The following is a 21,760-nucleotide window of genomic DNA, read 5'->3' on the forward strand; positions in this document are numbered from 1 at the left end:
CCCATGTGCATACCTTTGGCCAGCCATCCATAAACGAAAGGTGGAACAACAAACACCAAATACCAGTCTAAGATGTTAGCTGAGGGCACCTTGCACTTTTTCCCTATGTCTCCAAATTCAGATCTGACATGTATCCGAAATGATGAAGGACCACAATAATCCCTAAGATTTATAGAACTTGCGTGATCACTTGCCTTACACACTCACCAGACACACATGAGACATATGTTTGGGCCACATTGCTATCATCAATTGACGTGAAACGTGCACTCATTTTCAGCATCATGTAGTGTTTCGAAAGTCAGTCTAGCTGTTGCGTCAACAAATGTTTGTAATGATTTTGAAAATCTATACCTCACAGGCAAATGTGACCTATACATACATATTTTGCTCCTGATTTGTGTTGCTGTTTGACACCGTGGCGGCACCAACTTACGTTAAGCAAAAGTATTCAGTAAGTTTGCAGAGCACTTGTTTCCTGACAGCTAGCAATTGTGGTCCTTAACATAGTCCATCAATGACCCTGTATGTTTCCAAAGCATTCCACACACTCAACAACATTGCCGGCAGATATTGTACAAATCATCTGATGTCACTACAGAGCATTTAATCGTGCACATTTACATGATTTTTACTCACCAACAGGGCCACCAATCACAATTCCAAGGTGGTCCAGCAGCTCTTGCTCCCTGGAGATGAGGTCAGCCCAGCGGTGCTTCAGCTGGTGGTCATTCCTCGGGCTCCAATAGACACGTTGCAAGTGATGCAAAACCTTCCCCACCGGAGCCTCTGTGCCTCAGTGTGATACCCCTGTATCACCCGCCCACCTGCCTCAATCATAAGGGGGAGGAAATGGCACACCAGCCATATAACACCCCCAAGCTCCTCCTCACCCATCTTGCCAAGATGTGGCCTACCCAACATATTAGCACAAAAAAGGGTAATAGGGGATAAAGGAGAACAAGGGAGAATGGGGGAAAGTAGAATGAGAAAAATGTAAACTAAACAACTAAAAGAGCCCAACTATCCCCAAACTATCACTACCCACAACAGACTCCCAAAAACAACAAATACAATACAATACTAAACAATAGTACACAATAAACACTCAGACAGGACACAACAACAATATTTTATTCATAAAATGACAAGTAATGGACCACACAGAAGACAAAAGCACAATTTGACTAGACAAAACTCAGAACACAGCCACACAGTCTAGAAGAATCACAGACTGCAAAGTGAAAGTGAAAGTACACCCACTGTACACAATCTGTAAACAGGATATCCTATTACATCACTTCCTGCATAAAATGGAGGCCATTTTTATCGTTATGTGTCAAACAAAATTGACGCATACAGTCTGGGCGTCATATTTTTCGACGCACAGAAGTAAAAATGAGGCCACATCCATATATTTGGACATAGTATAACACTAACCAATTTTCAGGGCATAATGTGTCATTTTTCAGGCATAAGAGTAATTTTTTTACGCTTGTGCATCATTTTTTGACGCATATGCGTCAAAATTTCAGGGCATTAACTGGGTTTGGGTCAATGTGAGAAAACAGGGCTGATTGCAGAGGCCCCATAACTTTTTGCCCCCATTTTCCTCTTTTTGCTGGTGTTTTCCTGACTTTGATGGTGCCCTGGGTACTGCTAACCAGTCCCAGGGCCTGTGCTCTGTGTAAAATGGATATGCAAATTAGGCTAATTATAATTGGCTAAGTTAACCTACCTATAAGTCCCTAGTATATGGTAGGGCATGTAGGTTTAGGGACCACAGCATAGGAGGTGCACACCTAGGTGCATTGCTGAGGTGCCCAGTGTCATTTTAAAAGCAAGCCTGCCTTGCTGGCTGCTTTTAAATTAAAGTTATATGCAAATTCGACTTTGGAATTAAAGGTACTTCCAAAGTCTTAAACTACCTTATTTTTACATATAAGTCACCCCTAAGGTGTGCCCTATGTGCCCCTAGGGCTGGGTGCCATGTAACTATAAGCAGGGACTTTATAAAAATAGATTTATAAGCCCTGGTGAGGTAAAAACAGCCAAATTCGTTTTTCCCTCATTGAAGTAAATGGCCTTCATAGGCTAGAATGGGCAGACTTTATTTTAAATTTTAAAGTCTCCTTAAATGTTACATACCAAGAATTTGGTATCAAATTGATTGTTGTAATAAATCCCACAACTTCCAGTTGTTGGATTTAATATAACTTGTCCAGGTAAAAAGTTTAGACTTTACCTAAAAAGTTGCCAATTTCAGCTCTGCATTGTTTTTGCTGCTGTGCTCTGATTGGCCAGCCTGCAGCAGCTTCTGCCAGGCTGCCTTGATTAGGTGTGAAGTGGCCTGGCTTCACACAAAGGAATGTGCTTGGGGGAGAGAATCTCCCCTCAGCAGATGGTGAGGCAGGAAGGGGGAGGGCTGCCAAACTGGTCTTCAAAGGCAGAGAAGGACATTTGCAGCATCCAGCAACACCCCCACATCCTGCAACCCCAGACAATTAGGTGCCCCCTTGATTAGATTAGGAGAGGGCAGGAGAGGGGTGTGTTTATGATTTTTAGCCACACCAGTGGGTGGGCTCAGCCAGATGTAACCTCCAAAAATCAGATTCATCCATGTTGGATTTTTAGAGACTGTTGCCTTCTGGGATGGATTTTTGCCACACTTCCCAGGAAGTGGTCATCACAGGGGGACGACCCTGTCCCTGATTGGAGAACCAGGGCCCCCCTGCTTTTCACCCAGGAGCAAGGATAAAACTGGCAGACCTGCACCCACGCCTCAGATCCCCTCCAGAAATCAACAAGAAAGGAACTAAAGAAGAAGAAGGACTGCCCTGCTGGACCCCTGGCCTGCACCTGGACCCTGCACTCAGAAGGACTGCACCAGCTGCACACTTGGGCTTCACCACAAGAAGGACTTTGCCTGGCTTCAACTGGTTCAAGGAGGGACTCCCTGTTTGCTACAGGTGAAAAATTGCTAACCAGAGTCCCCTGCACCAACTCCTGAAGAAAGCGACCAGCTGACCACTGTCCAGTGGCCAAAAAGGAGTTTGCGCCAGGTGCATTCTGGGAGTTGAAGTCCGCACCCCCCAAGGACCATCACAGAACTTCTGGACCCTTGGGGTGAGCTGTGGACCCCAAAAGAACCTTAAAAGAACATCTGGGTGAAGCCCCAGAAGTTTGGAAAAGATTTGAGAATTTTTGGAAAAAAGCTCCAGAGAGGGACCGACCCGCCGCGGAAATTCTAGCCGGCTTGCCTCAACCGCGACCCGGCCTGACTTCGTGGTTCGTCCCGGTAAAGAAAAACATCCAAAAAAGAGACTAAGTCCGAACGTAAAAAGTTGACCGGGACCTCCCAGCCATCGTATCCGAGAAGGGCTCCATGGACGTCGGATCAAGATCCAGGTTTACCCCGGTCGAAGGATTTTCATCTCGAAAAAACGACTAAGTCCGAAGGTAAAAGTCTCCACCGAGGAAACCCACATCGCGTATCCGGACAAGGGCTCCAGGAGGTCGGATTCAACTGGCAGGTTCGTCCCGGTGAAGAAAAACTTCAAAATAAAGACTAAGTCAGAAGGTAACTTTTTAACCGAGGCCTCCCGCGACCTGTAGCCGAGCAGGGCTCCATCGCGGTCGGCCTGAAAGTTTGACTTTGCCCCGGTCGAGGTGCAACCAGATGACCCGATTGGCGCTTTTTGTTTCTAAGCGCTAGAAAAGTTATAATTCTTTAAAAATTCATATCTCCGGTTCCCCTGAACCGATTTTAATCGTTTTTGTGTCATTTTAAAGATAAAAATATAAACTATTTTTATAAATTGGTTTTGGATTTTTAAACTGTTTCCTGTGTTTTATTTAATTACTGTTTTGTGATATTTGAATGCTTTACACTTTGTCTCCTAAGTTAAGCCTTGACGCTCGTTGCCAAGCTACCAAGGGTTGAGCTGGGATTAATTTACTGAGACCTAACTGTACCTATGTGGAGGTTAGTGGCTTGTTGCTAGGTGTAGGTACCTACCTGCCCTACCAATAACCCATTTTCCAACAGTCAATTTACCATTTTAATGTAATGTTACATTTGTGACACAACTGAGATGGGCTGATTGCACCCACTTTGGTCTTGACGGTGTATGGGCACATGTGAGACATCATACTGCTGCGGACCATGATCCGCTAATTCCTTAACATGATTTTCACTCTTCACTGACGTACTAGATGGCCATATGTGTGGCCTACATATATGTATTGCACAAATTGGGCATGTTTGGAGTCAGGAGAGGATAGCAAGGTGACGCACATAAGTACAATACCTCAATGCCTATGGCTCAATGTGTGTGCATTGGCTACTAATGTAGTTGCTGACCCAGTGTGTGTGCATCACAAGATGCATTATTGAAAATATGCTTGTATGAATATGAAGTCAATGTGTCCAAACCTTAGATGCAGGTCAGTGTGGAAATGAGAGAGGACATGTGTTAGTCATACATGTAGCAACATCTGTTGTGTGCACTTCCAAGATTTTGGGTAACGTAGACACCACAAATGACAAAGCATGCACCGGATAGATGGCAGACGCTTGTTCATGTCAACGGTCCAAAAGTTGCCCATCACATGTCCTGGAAATTTGGAAACTGCTTCCTAGGCACTTGTTGGTGAACCCACCGTGAGTCAGGCACATGTACAGATTAGGTGGGTACCATTTTATTGACACAGAAAGCCAAAGGTGACCCACAACTGTAATTTCACCCCACAGTTGTGGTCATATGACTGAGCCACGACTCTCCTGTGGCAGTGGTGGACCAGCAGACGAGGCAGCACGTGGCCACATATTTCCAGTGATCAATTGTACAGAGGTGTCTGGTTCATGTGTGTGGTCCAATGTTGATCTTGTATATTTTTAGTGGTCTACGTTGTCACAGTTACGTCCAGGTCTCATCATGAGTCAGTGGCGGCTATTCCAGTATCTACTGGGTATCCTTCGGAGATCAATGGAAGTAAAGCCAATGAGGACATGAGAACCTACATGGGGATGGTCCCACCCTGTCACTGTAGACGTGTTACGAGACTGTCAACAGGGCAACCTTGGTGTGCTGAGTGAGATCATATCTCAGAAGTCATGTTCCGGCAGGTGTCATTACAACATTTGTACACAGGTTGGCCTGTAAAGTTCCCACTGCATCTGGGAACATCATAGCCTCTGCATTGATTAATTTTGCAGCTATTCAGCACGCACAGGCCATCAATATGTTGTGAGCAATCTGCTCCAGCGTGTGAACTGTCAGGGTCTTAACGTGTGGAATTTTCATGCACATTATCAGAGGTTGCTGGTTCTGCTGGACGCACCATACCCAATCCCTGCATACGGCCCTGGTACACTGTCACACTTTGTCGTTCATGCATACATGAGACCCAGACATGGGGTAGGCCCTGATTTTGGTAATTCGAAATTATGGTACAATTAAAAAGCAGATGATGCTGTACAATGTATTTGGGTATACATTGAGGAAGCACCTGACAAAATACCCCCTGAGGAATGTGAGGTTTGGGAAAGCAAGTGTGGTACATATGTAGCCACAAGGAACCTTTAGGGTAATGCACAGGCAGGTGCCAGTCAGGCTGACAGGATGCAGTTGTGTTTTGGAAGGTGACACATAAACCAAAGGGCTGCGTTACATGGCTTATTTTCTAGCAATACATAACAGTGTATTTGACAAAATGGCAACTTCTATGATTTTCCAAGCATCTGCAAGGGCAGTGCATGTTCACATGGGTGGTCTGCATGGACGTGCTCACAGGTGTGTGCTGCATCAGTTTATCACAAGTCCTGCAGGTGAGATTTGAGTTCAAATGTTCAACAGTACCTTTCACATGGGAAGCAATCTACAGGTGATAACAGGGCTTAGAAACTCCAAGCCAGTGTATTAATTGACCTGACGTCCATGCAGTCAGATGTACTATGACAATGGCATACCTTAGGAAAGGGTGAAGCACACTGGATTACTATTGTTAGTCTGTGTGTGGAATATCTATGTACACATATTACCATTCCAGGGACCTCTTCAGACATGTGGGGTGAGACCAGGAGCATGGGTGTGTCAGGAGTTAGGAAATGGGCTGACATCTACATGGGATGTATAGGTGTGGCACTTGTGCTGTCTATGTTCTGCTTATATGGAACTCTAGTCACAGATAGTCCTTGCAAAGATAGGTGCTGTACGAGTTACTGCTATCAAGGGTCTGGTCATACATTCCTGTTATCAATGCTATAGCACATCCATGTATGAGGCATTTGTTTTCCCTTATAGACTGATGGTGTCTTAGTTGTGTGCCATATGCTGCAATGAACCATGTTGCCAACATGTATGTGTGAAATAGGTGTGGTCCTCTGCTATTGCCCTTGAAAGGTGAAATGTACAGGATTTATGTCATTTACAGTGTGTGTGTATGTGACTGTTGTGTAATACGCATCATAATAGCTTTGAAATGTTCTGTGTCTTGATCGGTATATCAGAAATGCTCCATGAGGCTACACTGTTATTCTGATAGTTAGAGATAAAGGTGAGAAAAAATGATTACCCAGACCATGATATTGTGATTATTATCGGTGTATATTTACATATGTTGCTACAGTGGTGATGGTGAGTTGTTTTAAAAGAAATTGTTCACAATATGTTGGCGCCTACGCAATCCAACAGCTGTGTTTTGTTGTTCCCCCTCATGTTGCAGGCCAGCATCCTCCTCTTCCTCCTCTTCAGGCATTTGTGGCTCTGGTTCTAATAGGGGAATGTTCCTTCGTATACAAATGTTGTGCAGAATGTCACATGTTAAAATTATCTTACAGACCATTTCTGGTGAATATAGGAGGCTGCCACCAGTGATGTTAAGGCACCTGAATCTCGACTTGAGGATGCCGAAGGTCCTCTCCACTATGGTGCGTGTCCTCCTATTTGCCTCATTGTAGGGACGCTCTGATGCAGTGCTTGGGTTGCCAAATGGTGTCATAATCCATGTCTGGATCCCATACTGCTGATCAGCTGAGAAAGAAAATGATTGGGATCATGTTGATGTAGCTTGCCCCATTAATGTCACCTTGCATGGCAGTAGTTGTCTTATGTTGTCTATGACTCTTTTGTGTTATTGTGTTGCTTCATAGGCTTCTAGGATGTACCATCTGCATTGGGTTATTTCCTTGGCTGAACGAGTGTTTGGCTGCTGACCGGTTGTCAGCAGTATGTTTTGGGATTTGTAGAACAGTGTGCACTCCCTAGCATTGTGACTTGTGATACAGGTGTCCCTGTGTCTTTACTGGGGGTGAGATGATAGTTCCATACACAGATTCAAATTGACAGTGGTGGTAACACGTTAGCTTCTATGTACCCTGGACATCTCATACCTTTAGACATATGCAATGGATTAATTTAAACATCAGTGAGACGCTTACATTGTGCAAGGTGACAATTAGCCAAACCTCTCCATACGTTGTGATCATTGACGTCTTAACATTAGACTGTACACTAATTTCAGATGTGTGACATGTTCACCTATCAAACATGGCTAGCGGTGTGACAACCTCAGTGTGTTCCTGTCAACATGTTGCTGTCGTGGTGTATGTGTTGTGTGTCCTAGAGGGTTGCTGTGCAGTGTGTATATAAGTAGATTTCTGTACTTACCAACAAGTAGTCCATTGTCATATCGTCCATCCTGGAAGTGTTGATTGATGGTAGAGTGACGGAAGATGAATGAGTCATGAACACCCCCAGAATACTTTGCCACGATGTTGGTTGGTGATCAATCCTTGGTGATCAACAATGGCCTGCACATTGATGGAGTGTGTGTGCTTCCTGTTGCGGTAGAAGTGTTCAGTTGCAGCAGGTGGCACAAGGCGTACATGTGTACATTCAATGGTACCAAGGACGTGTGGGAATCCATTTAAGAGGTAAAACCCCTGTTTTGTCTCCTGCTGCTTCTGCTGTGTGTTTGGGAAGCAGATGTGGTGGGGTGTGAGTCCAATGATGGCATCCAGTGCTTTGGGCAAGAAGGCAGAGAATGATGACTGTGATTTCCCGGCAACCAGGGCACCAGTGCTTTGACAGGAGCCACTTGCCAACATGTGAAGTACAGCTAGCAGCTTGGTTTCTGTTGGAATGATGCGGGGTGTCAGCAAGGTGGGTGCCAACTGTGGCTCTATGTTGTGCAGCAGCTGCTAAATGGCCTGCCAATTCAACCTGTATCTCTGGATGATGTCATGTTCCCTGAGGCCATGAAGGGTTGTCCTGGTGCGGAATATCCACTCCTGCCTTATGCGCTGCCTTTGGGGTTCCCTGCTGGTGTTGTGGTAGCTGCTGTTGTTGTGGCTGGGCTCTGCGTCTGCGTGCACGCTGGATGAGAAGCACCTCCATGTCTCCCTTTTGCTGCTCTGCTGTTGCTTCAGTGTGTTCTGATTAAATACAGGTGTGTTTGCCCCATCTTAACGCCTGCCGTGACCCAGGCATTAATTTTTGAAGGAAATCGGGCTGTGCATCATTTTCCACCTCCGCCTCCCGGTCGTGCTGGATTTTTGCTCGAAAGCATAAATCCAACACACGGCTGGTTACGTCTTTTTTTGGACGGGAATGCCTACCTTGCATATGATTAACGCAAGGCGGTTTCCTGCATCCAGAAAATGACGCACACAGTGGGATTTTGGCATCCGCGGGCTAGGGCATCAAAGTTTAAATATGGGGCAAGGTTTGCGCCGATTGTGCGTCAAAATATTTTACGCACATTTGGCACAGACGGAGTATAAATATGCCCCAAAGTATTCAATAATTATGTAGTGACGCAGGATGACAATGTATGAAATGGGTAAATGGTAGCCCAATGCGCCAAAGCAAGCTGTAGGTACTACAACATGAATGAGGATAGAGATTCAGAGAAGGGAAATGAAGGATACATGTTGAGACTGGGTAGTAATGTTCATTCTGAAAATATGTATAATGAGGGTACTGTGAGTCCTGTTTTGTCAGGCAACAAGGAAACCATAAGAGATTGTGACAATGAAGAATCAGTTGTGTCAATGGTAAAAGGGGCAAGCATAATTAGACAACCACCCAGTACATTTGCTGAGTTTGTCATATAGGATTTTTAGATATTACATTGATGTATTTTTTTGGTTATCACAGTTAGGGGCATATTTATGAGGCTCTTGTGTCTCCTTGTGCCACATTAGCATATTTTATTTTTATGCTGATATGGCATTCATTTAACAGAAGCACCACACCATATTTGCAAAGTGATGCAGTAAACACATTGTGCCACTTTATAAACCTTTGTGCCACATTATGCCTGCACCAAGAATAATGTATGCAAGGGGATATTCCGGCGGTAGTGGGCCCAGAAAAATGGTGTAGTGGAACTTATGAGAGTTTTAGCAAGGTAGGTGTTAAAATGAGGCTCCTATTGTTTTTAATATGTCCTGCTTTCACTTTGCAGGATTAGCGTCAACATTTGTGGAGCTCATCCTGCAAAGCACCAAACTAGAATCAACATTTTTGATTCTAGTTCCCCAATGTGCACCATGTTGCACCTTATCATAAAAATGGTGTACACATGGTGGTGTTAGGGGGAACAATGGGGCGCAAGAAAAGTGGCCCATCTTGACATGATGTAGCACTTTTCATTAATATGGCCCTTAGTGTTTTATTGGCTGAATTATCATACAGGATTTCAGATATTATTTATTATAGCATTAATTCTTTCATTGCTTATTTTTTACTGGAGGAGATGTGCTGTATTTATTATCATTCAAAGATTAGCATGGACAATTGGAAAGCTTTTACTGCGGTCTAGTTCCATGAGAATGTTCTGTCATGGAATGCAGAAGGCACTGCAGTTTCTCTTGAATTATCTGCTGGTATTGACAATGGTAATGGTGCAGCAACTAATAGACATCATTTTCTACTACGACATGTAGATCAAGTCCACACTTGGGCTGCTTTGCCACACTACTGTCGAAAGCCAAGTACTCAAAGTTGAGCACTTGGCCATTCAAACTGGCATCCAATATTAGTGCATTTCTAGGATATCAGAGCTAAACAATGCCATTTGCCACATTTGGCCAAGTAACAATTAATGTCCTGAGGGTAATCAGTGGTGACTCTAGTGGATGTCCAGATGGGGCCCGTGCCCCAACTCTTTTTACCCACCCTGCTCCAGGCCCACTAACACAGCTTTTTCAAAGAGGCAACACAGGAGAAAACACATGCTGCACCTTGCCATGCACTTTGTCCATCTGCCATTCACTGAAAATAAGTGTTTGTGTTAGGTAATCCACAAGCCAACAGGTTGGCTTAAAATGTTTTAATCTGACTATGTATATTTCTAAATATGCATGTTTATATATACATATGAAAATATATATATATATATATGCACACATCCATACTGAGGAGTTCTGTGGCCATATGGAGCAATGAGGCTGAAGTGTGTGTTCCATCATGAGGTCATGGCTCTCCAAGTTGACTTTCCAGGCTGGGGTACTTTATTCCTTATGAAACATAGTCACACATCCACTCAAATCCTGATATGTTTCTTTTGCATATGAAAGAGATGGGATGTTTGCTAACATGAACTACAAAAGAAGTATATGTACAACAAAATTAAACACAACAAAAGGCAGGTAACTATTTAGAATACTAGAATCAGCTTCATACAAGTCTGTTAAAAAAATTGCTGCAGCTCAGAAGGTGTAGCAAAATAGTGAAATATTTCACTTTTTAGCTATGGTGTCGAAAAAATAACTGTTGCAGTAAATATTTATCTTCCCTTCCTCATAGTTTGGGTACAAAAACACAACAGAAGAAAAGAATATCACATTGTGTTTTATAGGGCAACCTTAATTAAGCTCTGAGCCCTGCCTCCCCCCTGGGTTGCTGGTTTTTCCATCACAAAGAACCACTGCATGCAGGAGGGAGTGACAGGAGTTGAAAATGAACAATGAAGGAAAGGCAGGAAGACCAAGGCAGCACAATGTCCCAAGGGCAGTGGGGTAGTACAATGGGTCACAGAGGATGGGAAACAGCACAATGACCATGGAGAGCAGGAGGGAGGAGCAAAGGCAGCACACACATAGCAGATGGGCATGTGGGAGGGTAGATGCAGCATAATGACCATGGAGTGGAAGCGGTAGGGGCAGCATACAGAGGGCAAGACGGAGATGCAAGGGCATCATATGATCAGAGGGCAGGATGGAGGGGCAACAGACAATGCTTAGAAGATGGGAGCAGAAGGGGCAGCACAACAGACCACAGAGGACAGTGGAATGAGATAGCACTACACCCAAAGAGGGCAGGCTTGAGGGACAGGGGAAGCACAACAGTCCACGGAGGGCAGGCAGGAAGAGCAATGTCAGCACAACTGACCATGAAGGGCAAGCAGGTGGGGCGGGTGCAGCACATGGATAACAGTGGGCAGACTAGAGGGGCAGGGACAACACAACAGAACATGGAGAACTAACAAGAGCGACAGGGGCAGCAAATAGACAATGAAGGGCAAGCAGCACTGGCAGGAGTATTACAATGACCATGGGGGCAAGGTGGAGGGGCAGTACAGTGGACCACAGAGGCAGGTGGCAGGTGTAGCTCACAGAGCACAGAGGACAGGCTGGAGAGACAAGGTCGCCAAGCTGACACTGGAGTGCAGTAAGGAGGGCAAGGAGTAGTGCATGGACGATGAAGGACATACTGGAGGGCCACAATCAGCAAGTTGACAACAGAGAGTGGACAGGAAAGGCTGAGGTAACAAGCTGACAACAGAGGGTGGGCAGGGTTAGGCCTAGGGCAAAAGAAATTATGAGCCAGATTTACAAGAAACTGGTGCAGCACAGTGCTGCACCAAAATTAGCAGCACTGCACTATGCCAATTTTGAAATGCAGGGATGCCCCTATTTACAAACACCCCTGAACTTCCCCCTGTGCCAGCTCTAAATTAAACAGCCTGCACCAATGCAGGCATCCTTATACCACAGTGCAAGGATGTTTGTGTTGAGGGGTGTGATTGGTTATGTGCAGGAAGGTGTTCCATCCTGCATACATGCAATCATCCATGGCATTTTGGTTCTTCTGTGGGAGCTGCAGAATACAGCCTACATACATCCTAGGGTGGCATTAGATTTTGGTACATCCTCAGATTTAAGATCTGGGGCAGCGTCAAAAGCAATGAGTGTTTTGGTGGAACGTCCACAGCAACGCCCATTGCATTCCCCTCTGGTGCAGAAAACTGCATGGTAGGGGGGCATATTTACAAGGAGGCTTAAAGCCACAAAAAGGTACACTTCCTTGTAAATATGGAGAAGTGGTTGGTGCCACCAATGCATCACAGAAAGTGACACTCTGGTGACGCTAGGGCCTTGTAAATCCGGCTCTATGACAGTTTACAGCTGATGGACACAGGGACAACATACCTCTGCCCACTGCAGAAGGCTTTGCATGGCAGGCATTTGGTTGCTGGAGAGAGGATGGGTCCTGTTGACAACTATTGTGCACAGGTGAAAAACATTAATGAGTGGGGTCAGCTGCCCAGATGTGTTGGTCTTGGCCAACCCTCTGCTGAACATGGCCAAACAATGTGCACAGTGGGGGTGTTGGCTGAATATGATTGAATAACCCCTGAAATTCTCTAAAAAACAAAGGTTTAAGAGACATTTGGGGTCATTCTGACCCTGGCGGTCACCGACCACGGGAGCACCGCCAACAGGCTGGCGGTGCTCCGTCGAGCACTCTGACTGCGGCGGTTCAGCCGCGGTCAGAAACGTAAAGTCGGCGGTCTCCCGCCGACTTTCCGCTGCTCGGGAGAATCCTCCATGGCGGCGGAGCGCGCTCCGCCGCCATGGGGATTCTGACACCCCCTACCGCCATCCTGTTCCTGGCAGGTCTCCCGCCAGGAACAGGATGGCGGTAGGGGTTGCCGCGGGGCCCCTGGGGGCCCCACAAAGTATTTCAGTGTCTGCAAAGCAGACACTGAAATACGCGATGGGTGCAACTGCACCCGTCGCACCTTCCCACTACGCCGGCTCCATTCGGAGCCGGCGTCCTCGTGGGAAGGTAGATTTGCCCTGGGCTGGCGGGCGGCCTTTTGGCGGCCGCCCGCCAGCCCAGGGCAAATCTCAAAATACCCTCAGCGGTCTTGTGACCGCGGAGCGGTATTTTGTCGGGGGAACATTGGCGGGCGGCCTCCGCCGCCCGCCAATGTTGGAATCACCCCCATTATATTTAAGTGTTGTAATATGAACGTCCCTTAAATTGATTTAAAAAATCAGAACTTCATTAAAAAAACAAAGTTTAATGTGATGCTATAATTAGGAACAGCAATGAGATTTTAGCTTCCAAAAAAAAAACACTGGAAAAACAAAGGTTACAGTCACATTATAGAGTAGGTGATGATGTCAATCAAAACATAAAATGTAAAACACGAAACACTACTGAAATTCACCCATTATAGTTCAGTGAGATAACTATAACTTGTGCCTCAGCCATACCCTGATTCTGACTTCAAATATTACACACCTCATGACATGTTAAATGAAATCATTGATGATATCACTGATGACATCTTAAGTTATATCATTAATGGCATCACTGATGAAATCACTGATTCTCTTAACTAGTAAATGTGACAGTTTATTATTAGCTTTCAGTACTGGAAAGTATTCAGCGAGTTACACATAGACCCACTTTTCTATCACCTCTTTTGTGCTAATGTGGGTAACCTTTCCTAACATAGAGGGCATGTAGCATATCAGTGAAATTGCCCAAATTTAGTTGATATTATGGGCTATATGTATGGGGATTTGGCATAAGGCAGCTCAGCAAATGGCCTTACTGTGCTGTCCAACCCCAAAGTGAAAGGGCAGGAATGAATGGTATTAATACAATATGAGGCATTCCTATCCTTTCTCCCTGTGCTGTCACAGTTATGGCAGCTTAGCGCCAAGGCAGGCAACCTGGCCCCGTGGTGCCAGGTTACCCTTGATGTTGGCAGGATTGTTTCCGTGCAGGAAGGGGCACATTCCTGCACAGAACCAATCTTCAGAGGCATTTTCCTCTTTCTATGTATGCTGCAGGATGCCACACACAGGGAAAGAGGAAAAGAATGAGGAGAAATAAAAATATTTCTCCTTGTTACACTGCCCTTGGGAGGCATAAGGCTTTGATGCATTACCAGGTTTACAAGTCCTTATAAATCTGAAAATGTATCAAAAACCATGGGAGTTGCATGAGAAAACCCACCACAGCACCCATGGAATGCCTCACTAATGAACAGTAAGGCAACACAGCGATTTGGGCTGCATTACTTTACTCCCTATCAATGAGGCCATTCAAAGCCACACAAAATGGCTTTGTGTGGCCTAGTAGATATGGTTGAGAGGTTTGTACTGCTGCTACATCACCCATCACTAAAAGTGATGCAATGGTGCCTCAAGCCTCTCATAAATATGACCACATGCTTTTTAGTGGCTTTCAGGTGAGCAGAAAATGTAAGGATTCTGTAGAAAGTGTTGCAATCACCAGTTTATTAAACCTTGAAATTCGTTCCAAAGACCCATTATTTACCTTATAGAGGTTTACCTACTAAATATGTCCTCTGACATAGAATTTTAAGTCAATGCCTTCACATCTATGCATAAGCCAATGATAGACATGCATAACCAAGCCCTATGGACAACACTCCATAGTTAGTAAAAGTACCGTACACATATTCCTGAAATGAGCAAACCAGCTTACACCATTAGAACATTTACAATCATACAGCAACTTAAACCATCTGTGAGTTACCCATACATTATGCAACATTATTCAACAATGCCGAATGTCTCACATTTTTCAGTGCACTAATAGAAGTACATATTTGCACATATTAAAACTCCAGCCTATAGAAAAATGTTCCATGGTACTACAACTCTTTACTGTAAGCATGTACAAGGAATTCCACAGGTGAATAATGAATTTTAAGGAGAAACATTTGTTTTTCTCACATATTTTTGTCAACAGGTCTTTAATTGAAGTCACATTCTGTTTGAAACATATGCCTGCATCTTATCACTTATGCACAGTCTCTAACCTTTTTAATGAATGTTAGACCTGACAGCCTTAAGGTGGTCACCCCTAACTTTTTGCCTGCCTCCTTCCACTTTTTGGACACTGGTTTTGCTGGTTTTAGGACTCTGCACACTTTGCCACTGCTACCCAGTGCTAAAGTGCATATGCTCTCTACCTTCAAACATGGTCACATTGGTTCACACCCAATGGCTTATTTAATCTGCTTATAAGTCCCCAGTAAAGTGCACTACGTGTGCCAGGCCCTCTAGATTAAATGCTACTAGTGGCCCTGCAGCACTAATTGTGTTCCCACATAAGTAGTCTGCTAACCATGCATCAGGCCTGCCATTGCAAGGCCTGTGGTTACAGTTACACTGCCACTTCAGCTTGGCATTTAAAAGTACTTGCCAAGCCTTAAACGCCCCCTTTTCTACATATCAGACACCCCTAAGGTGTAACCTAGTAACCCATAGGGCAGGGTGCTGTGTAGACAAAAGGCAGGACATGTACACTGCTGTGAGGCCTGCTGCCTTCATAGGCTAACATTGGGGCTGCCCTCATACATTGTTTGAGTGCTAGCTGCTGATCTGAAAGGAGTAGGAAGGTAATATTTAGTATGGCCAGAATGGTGATACAAAATCCTGCTGACTGATGAAATTGGATTTAATATTACTATTTTAGAAATTCCACTTTTAGAAAGTGTGCATTTCTCTGCACTTAAATCCTTCTGTGCCTTACAATCCACCTCTGGCTGGGCTTATTTGACAGCTCCCTTGTGCATTCACTCAGACACACCCCAAACACAGGATACTCAGCCTTACTTGCATACATCTGCATTTTGAATGGGTCTTCCTGGGCTGGGATGGGGAAGGCCTGGCAATTGCAAAGAACAGTAGCCTGCCCTCACACAGAGGACTGCCACACCCCCTACTGGGACCCAGGCAGACAGGATTGAACTGAAAGGGGATCTTGTGCACTTCTAAGCCACTCTTTAGAGTCTCCCCCACTTCAAAGGCACATTTGGGCATTTAAACAGGGCCTCTGCCCCTACTAACCCAGATGCTTCCTGGAGAAGAGAACCTGAACCAGAACCTGCATCCTGCCTAGAAGACCTGCCTGGCTGCTCAAAGAACTCACCTGTCTGCTTTCTGTGAAGGACTGCTGCCTTGCTGTTGCCCTGCTGCCTTGCTGCCTTGCTGCTCTCTGGCTGTGGTGAAGAAGTGCACTCCAAGGGCTTGGATAGAGCTTGCCTCCTGTTCCCTGAAGTCTCAGGACCAAAAAGACTTCATCTCTACAAGAAGGACTTCTTGTGCGGCAAAATTCTACACATAGCCTGCCAGAAACTATGCACAGCCTGCACAGCGGTGAAAATTTCACTGCACCCCAAACCGGAATGACGCAGCCTGACTTCACAACAAGAAGATCGACTGGAAATTTGACGCATTGCCTCACCGGTTCGACGCACAGCCGAGCCACAAAGACACAGCTTGACTTCCAGAGAGGAATCGACACAGCGACTGCCGTGTGGTAGAAAATGTGACGCAATGCCCACCGGATCGTCGCAGCTCCTGTAACTTCGTCCTGCTAGTGCCTGAAATCCACGCATCTCCCCGGGGTGTCTGAAAACCCCGCAACCTGAAGAGGATCCACGACGAGTTCCGGAAATCAATGCACAGCTGTCCCTGCGTGAAAACTAAACAACTCATTGCCGTGTGCGCCCCGAGAAATTGACGCAAACACCTTTTTGTTTCCACTCATCTCCTCCTCTGAAATTTGCTGAGATTTTTCATTCAAACCAGGTACTTTGTGCTTGAAAAAGACTTTGTTTGCTTTTAAAAGAATTAAGACACTTTGGGGGTCATTACAACATTGGCGGTAAAAGCCGCTTACCGCCGTGCAGAAGACCGCCAATACACCGCCGCGGCCGCGGAATTCCGCCACAGCTATTATGACCCACATCTCGGAATCCGCAGAAAGTCAGACACCCACACAAGTCCGCCACACCAAAGGTCAGTGTTTAACTGGCAAAAACAAAACCTCCACCTCCACGCCAACAAAAACACGCCCATGCTATTACGACCCACGAATCCACGCGGCGGTCTTTCAACCGTGGTATTCCATTGGTACACACCGCCGCGCTCAAAATACACACACATCTCCAAAACACCGCCACATTGGACAATTCCAAATACACACACCTGATACACATACAAACAACACTCCCACACACCCAATACTATATAAAACACACACCCACATCACCCACAAACCCCTACGACCACAAATCGTGAACAAAGGCCAGAGAGACAGCACAGCAAAGACAACCCCACCATACAGAGGCACACAACACCATCACCCACACAACATCCACGCACAAAACACCACACACCACTACACATCACCACACACATCAACACTCACACCGACCCACACATCACACACGCCACCCCATGGTACGCCAAAGACACCCCCGCTTTTCAGAGGAGGAGCTCAGGGTCATGGAGGAGGAAATTGTCCGGGTAGAGCCACAGATATTTGGCTCACAAGTGCAGCACACATCCATAGCCAGGAAGATGGAGCTATGGTGAAGAATAGTCGACAGGGTCAACGCTGTGGGACAGCACCCAAGTAATCGGGAAGACATCAAGAAGAGGTGGAATGACCTACAGGGGAATGTGCGTTCAACAGTCTTCAGGCACAACATCGCGGTTCAGCGGACTGGCGGCAGACCCACACCTCCTCCCCCACAACTAACAACATGGGAGGAGCAAGTCTTGACCATCATGCATCCAGAGGGCCTCGGAGGAGTCGGTAGAGGAATGGACACTGGTAAGTCAAATCTTAACTATCATATCCCCCACCCTACCTGCATGCTATCACACCCCCCCACCCTCACACCCTCCCCTATCACCCAAACTCCTCCCTAATTTACTGATAACACAAACTACACATTCCAACACCAAGCCCTGCATGACACAACTAAGCATGGACACCCATCACCTAAGCATGCCCACTGCACATACCCATAACAACCCCCTAACCATCATCACACAAGCCCCCACACAGGAATGCTTGCCGTGGGGTACACAAACACCCACCCATTGCACACCATCACACACACATGCTATAATCATGCTCTTATGCCCCTGCATGAACACGAAGGACCGTAACCATACCAGAGGGTCCAGACAACTCCACTCCACCCACAGAAGAGGCCCACAGTGACGATAGCAGCTCTGCCCTACTGGAGCCTGATGACCAGCCGGACCATCGTGGGCCTCGGGACAGTCGGCTCCCCTTGCACAGGCACAGCTCAACACTGACCTTCCACCCTCTGGTAACACCAGCACAGCACCCACCCAGCGGGACCAAACCTCCGTACCCAGGACAGGTCAATCAGCGGTGTGTCCATCACTAAAGGGAGCCCAGGATAACCCACCACCCCAACAACAACAGGGACCTGGGGGCAGTGGTAGTGGGCACACCGTCCAGGGGATGGAGGCACAGGAACACAGGGGAACTGGGAGGGCTGCTGTGCGACAGGGGGGGGGGGGGCAGGCCAAGGGAACCCACTCTCCACGAGGCCCTATCCTCCATCATGGGAGCATACCACCACTCCCAGGAGACGATGGCGACAGTCCTGGTCAAGTTTCAGGAGACCCAGCGCCTGCAGGAGGACCAGTATTTGGGGTTCATGGAGGAGCTCAGGACCATCAGCTCCTCCTTGGGCACCATCGTAGGGGTGCTGAAGGACACACAGCAGACCTTGAGGGACACCGTGGCACTCCAAGGGACCACTGACACTAGCATGGACGATGAACTGCCCACCACCTCCGCCGGCGCTAGTGGACAGGACGCCCCACCACAGGACCACCACACCAGCACCCCACCCCCTGCAGACGGACAACCACCACGCAAGCGGTCCCTGAGAGCCAGGAACAGGACAGAGCAAGATGGCAAGACCCCCACCAGGAAATGAGACCACCCTGATTGTCCACCCACTGTCCCACTTTGTTACCCTGTCCATACTTGAACTGCCCCAGCTCCACTTCCTATGCCCATATGGGCAGTGGAACTGTGAGACTAATGGACTGGACTCTGCCATGGACATTCCTCCGCCATCACCCATCACCATTTTACAACCCCCTTCCATTTTTGAGCACTTCAATAAACACCCTTGAAACACAAAACAATCTGGAGTCAGTCTATGATTTGAACAAATGTAATATCTATGACAGTGTCAAAATGCGTTGTTAGATGTAAAGGCAACACACCAATGTCACACATCACAAGTCCTTGAAGGATGCAAGCAGATGACACACGTTGGTAACCACACCTGTGAAACCGTAATGGAAAGAAACAACTCATTTACCAAATAATCCCATGAAATTACACACAGGATAGAGGAAGACGTGTGACAGTGAATGTAATGGTAAAAATGAAAATGTTCTCACCTGTGTGTCACTGGAAATATTACTGTATGACTGACTCTCTGTTGTCGTTGTCTTCTTCCTCAGCTTCCTCCTCATCACTGTCCACAGGCTCCACAGACTCCACAGCTGCCACAACACCGTCATCTGGACCATCCTCCTGCAGATAAGGCACCTGGCGTTGCAAAGCAAGATTGTGAAGCATCGAGCAGGCGATGATGATCTGGCACACCTTCTTCGGTGAGTAGAATAGGGAACCACCTGTCATATGGAGGCACCTGAACCTGGCCTTCAGGAGGCCGAAGGTGCGCTCGATCACCCTCCTAGTCCGCCCATGGGCCTCATTGTACCGTTCCTCTGCCCTGGTCCTGGGATTCCTCACTGGGGTCAATAGCCAGGACAGGTTGGGGTAATCAGAGTCCCCTAATAGCCACACACAGTGCCTCTGGAGTTGACCCATCATATCAGGGATGCTGCTATTCCGCAGGATGTAAGCGTCATGCACTGAGCCAGGGAACATAGCATTAACCTGGGAGATGTACTGGTCTGCCAAACAGACCATCTGTACATTCATGGAATGATAACTCTTCCTGTTCCTATACACCTGTTCACTCCTGTGGGGGGGGGGGTCCAGAGCTACATGGGTCCCATCAATGGCACCAATGACGTTGGGGATATGTCCAAGGGCATAGAAGTCACCTTTCACTGTAGGCAAGTCCTCCACCTCAGGGAAAATGATGTATCTCCTTACGTGTTTCAGCAGGGCAGACAACACTCTGGACAAGACGTTGGAAAACATAGGCTGGGACATCCCTGATGCCATGGCCACTGTTGTCTGAAATGACCCACTTGCAAGGAAATGGAGCACTGACAGCACCTGCACGTCAGGGGGGATTCCAGTGGGATGGTGGATTGGTGACATCAGGTCTGGCTCCAACTGGGTACATAGTTCCTGGATTGTGGCACGGTCAAACCTGTAGGTCACGATTACATGTCGCTCCTCCATTATCAACAGGTCCACCAGCGGTCGGTACACCGGAGCATTCTGCCATCTTCTCAAATGTCCCAGCTGACGGCGCCTAGGAAGGACAACAGCGACGATCAAGTCAATTTTTTTCCAGGTATGTACCCACAGTTACACAGAAGACGACACCAAACACAAAACCCTTCCTGTATGTGTGTTGAGTGTAGGCCCAGCTATGTGTGACGCAGAAGTAAATGAAGCCATGTGGGCCCCTGAAATGGCGGCTGCCTGACCTCTAAACTGGGACAATGGGATTGTGGGGTAAGTGCGTTGGCATTGCATACCGTCGCGGTACGCGGTCATAGACCGCGGCGCAATGCTGCATTGGTTAACATAGGACCCTATGGGTCCCAGGAGCCAATGAACAGGTGCGCCGGCGGTGATGATACGCACCGCCGCGGACGTCACCGCCATTTTCTATCTGTTCTATCACTAGATACCTGATCTTCGACAGGAGAGGACCTACACTGCAAGTGCTGCTGTGACCTCGGTCTGGAAGAGACAATGGCTGCTGCGTCTGGGGAAAGGGCCACTGCCTTCACTGCTCAGGAGTTGGAGAAACTGGTAGACGGGGCCCTCCCCAGTACACGCCACTCTACGGTCCTCCAGACCAACAGGTTAGTACACAGGGAGCACGTTGTATGGGCTAGGCCTGGGTGGAGAGGGCTGGTTGTGAGAGGGAAGGGGGCAGAGTTCAGTGAACATTAATGCATGTGAATGAATGTGCCACATGGCTAGAGTCGGGAGGGGGGCCACTCACATCGACGGTGCAGTTGGTAATGACTTCTCGTCTTCCCTTGTGCATGTCATGAAGGTCAGCGCCCACCAGAAGAGGGACATTTGGCGTGCCATCGCCAAGGACGTCCGTACCATGGGGGCCCACCAGAGACGGGGTACCCACTGCCGGAAAAGATGGGAGGACATTCGCCGCTGCAGCAAGAAGATGGCGGAGGCTCAACTGGGGATGGCCTCCCAACGTGGGAGGGGTGCCCGTCGCACCATGACCCCCCTGATGTTCCGGATCCTGGCTGTGGCCTACCCTGAGTTGGATGGGCGCTTGAGGGCATCACAGCAGACACAAGGGGGTGAGTACAACAACATTCTGCAGACTTTGCGCGCAGTGGCGGGGTCTGGGTGGGGTAGGAGGCCTGTGGGTGTACCTAGGCCAGCCAGAAATACGTAGACTAGGCCCGTCTGTAATGCAGCCCATGTGGCACTCAACACCACCGCAG

The sequence above is a fragment of the Pleurodeles waltl genome, chromosome 8 (genome assembly GCF_031143425.1).
Source record: "Pleurodeles waltl isolate 20211129_DDA chromosome 8, aPleWal1.hap1.20221129, whole genome shotgun sequence".
Classification (NCBI taxonomy): domain Eukaryota; kingdom Metazoa; phylum Chordata; class Amphibia; order Caudata; family Salamandridae; genus Pleurodeles; species Pleurodeles waltl.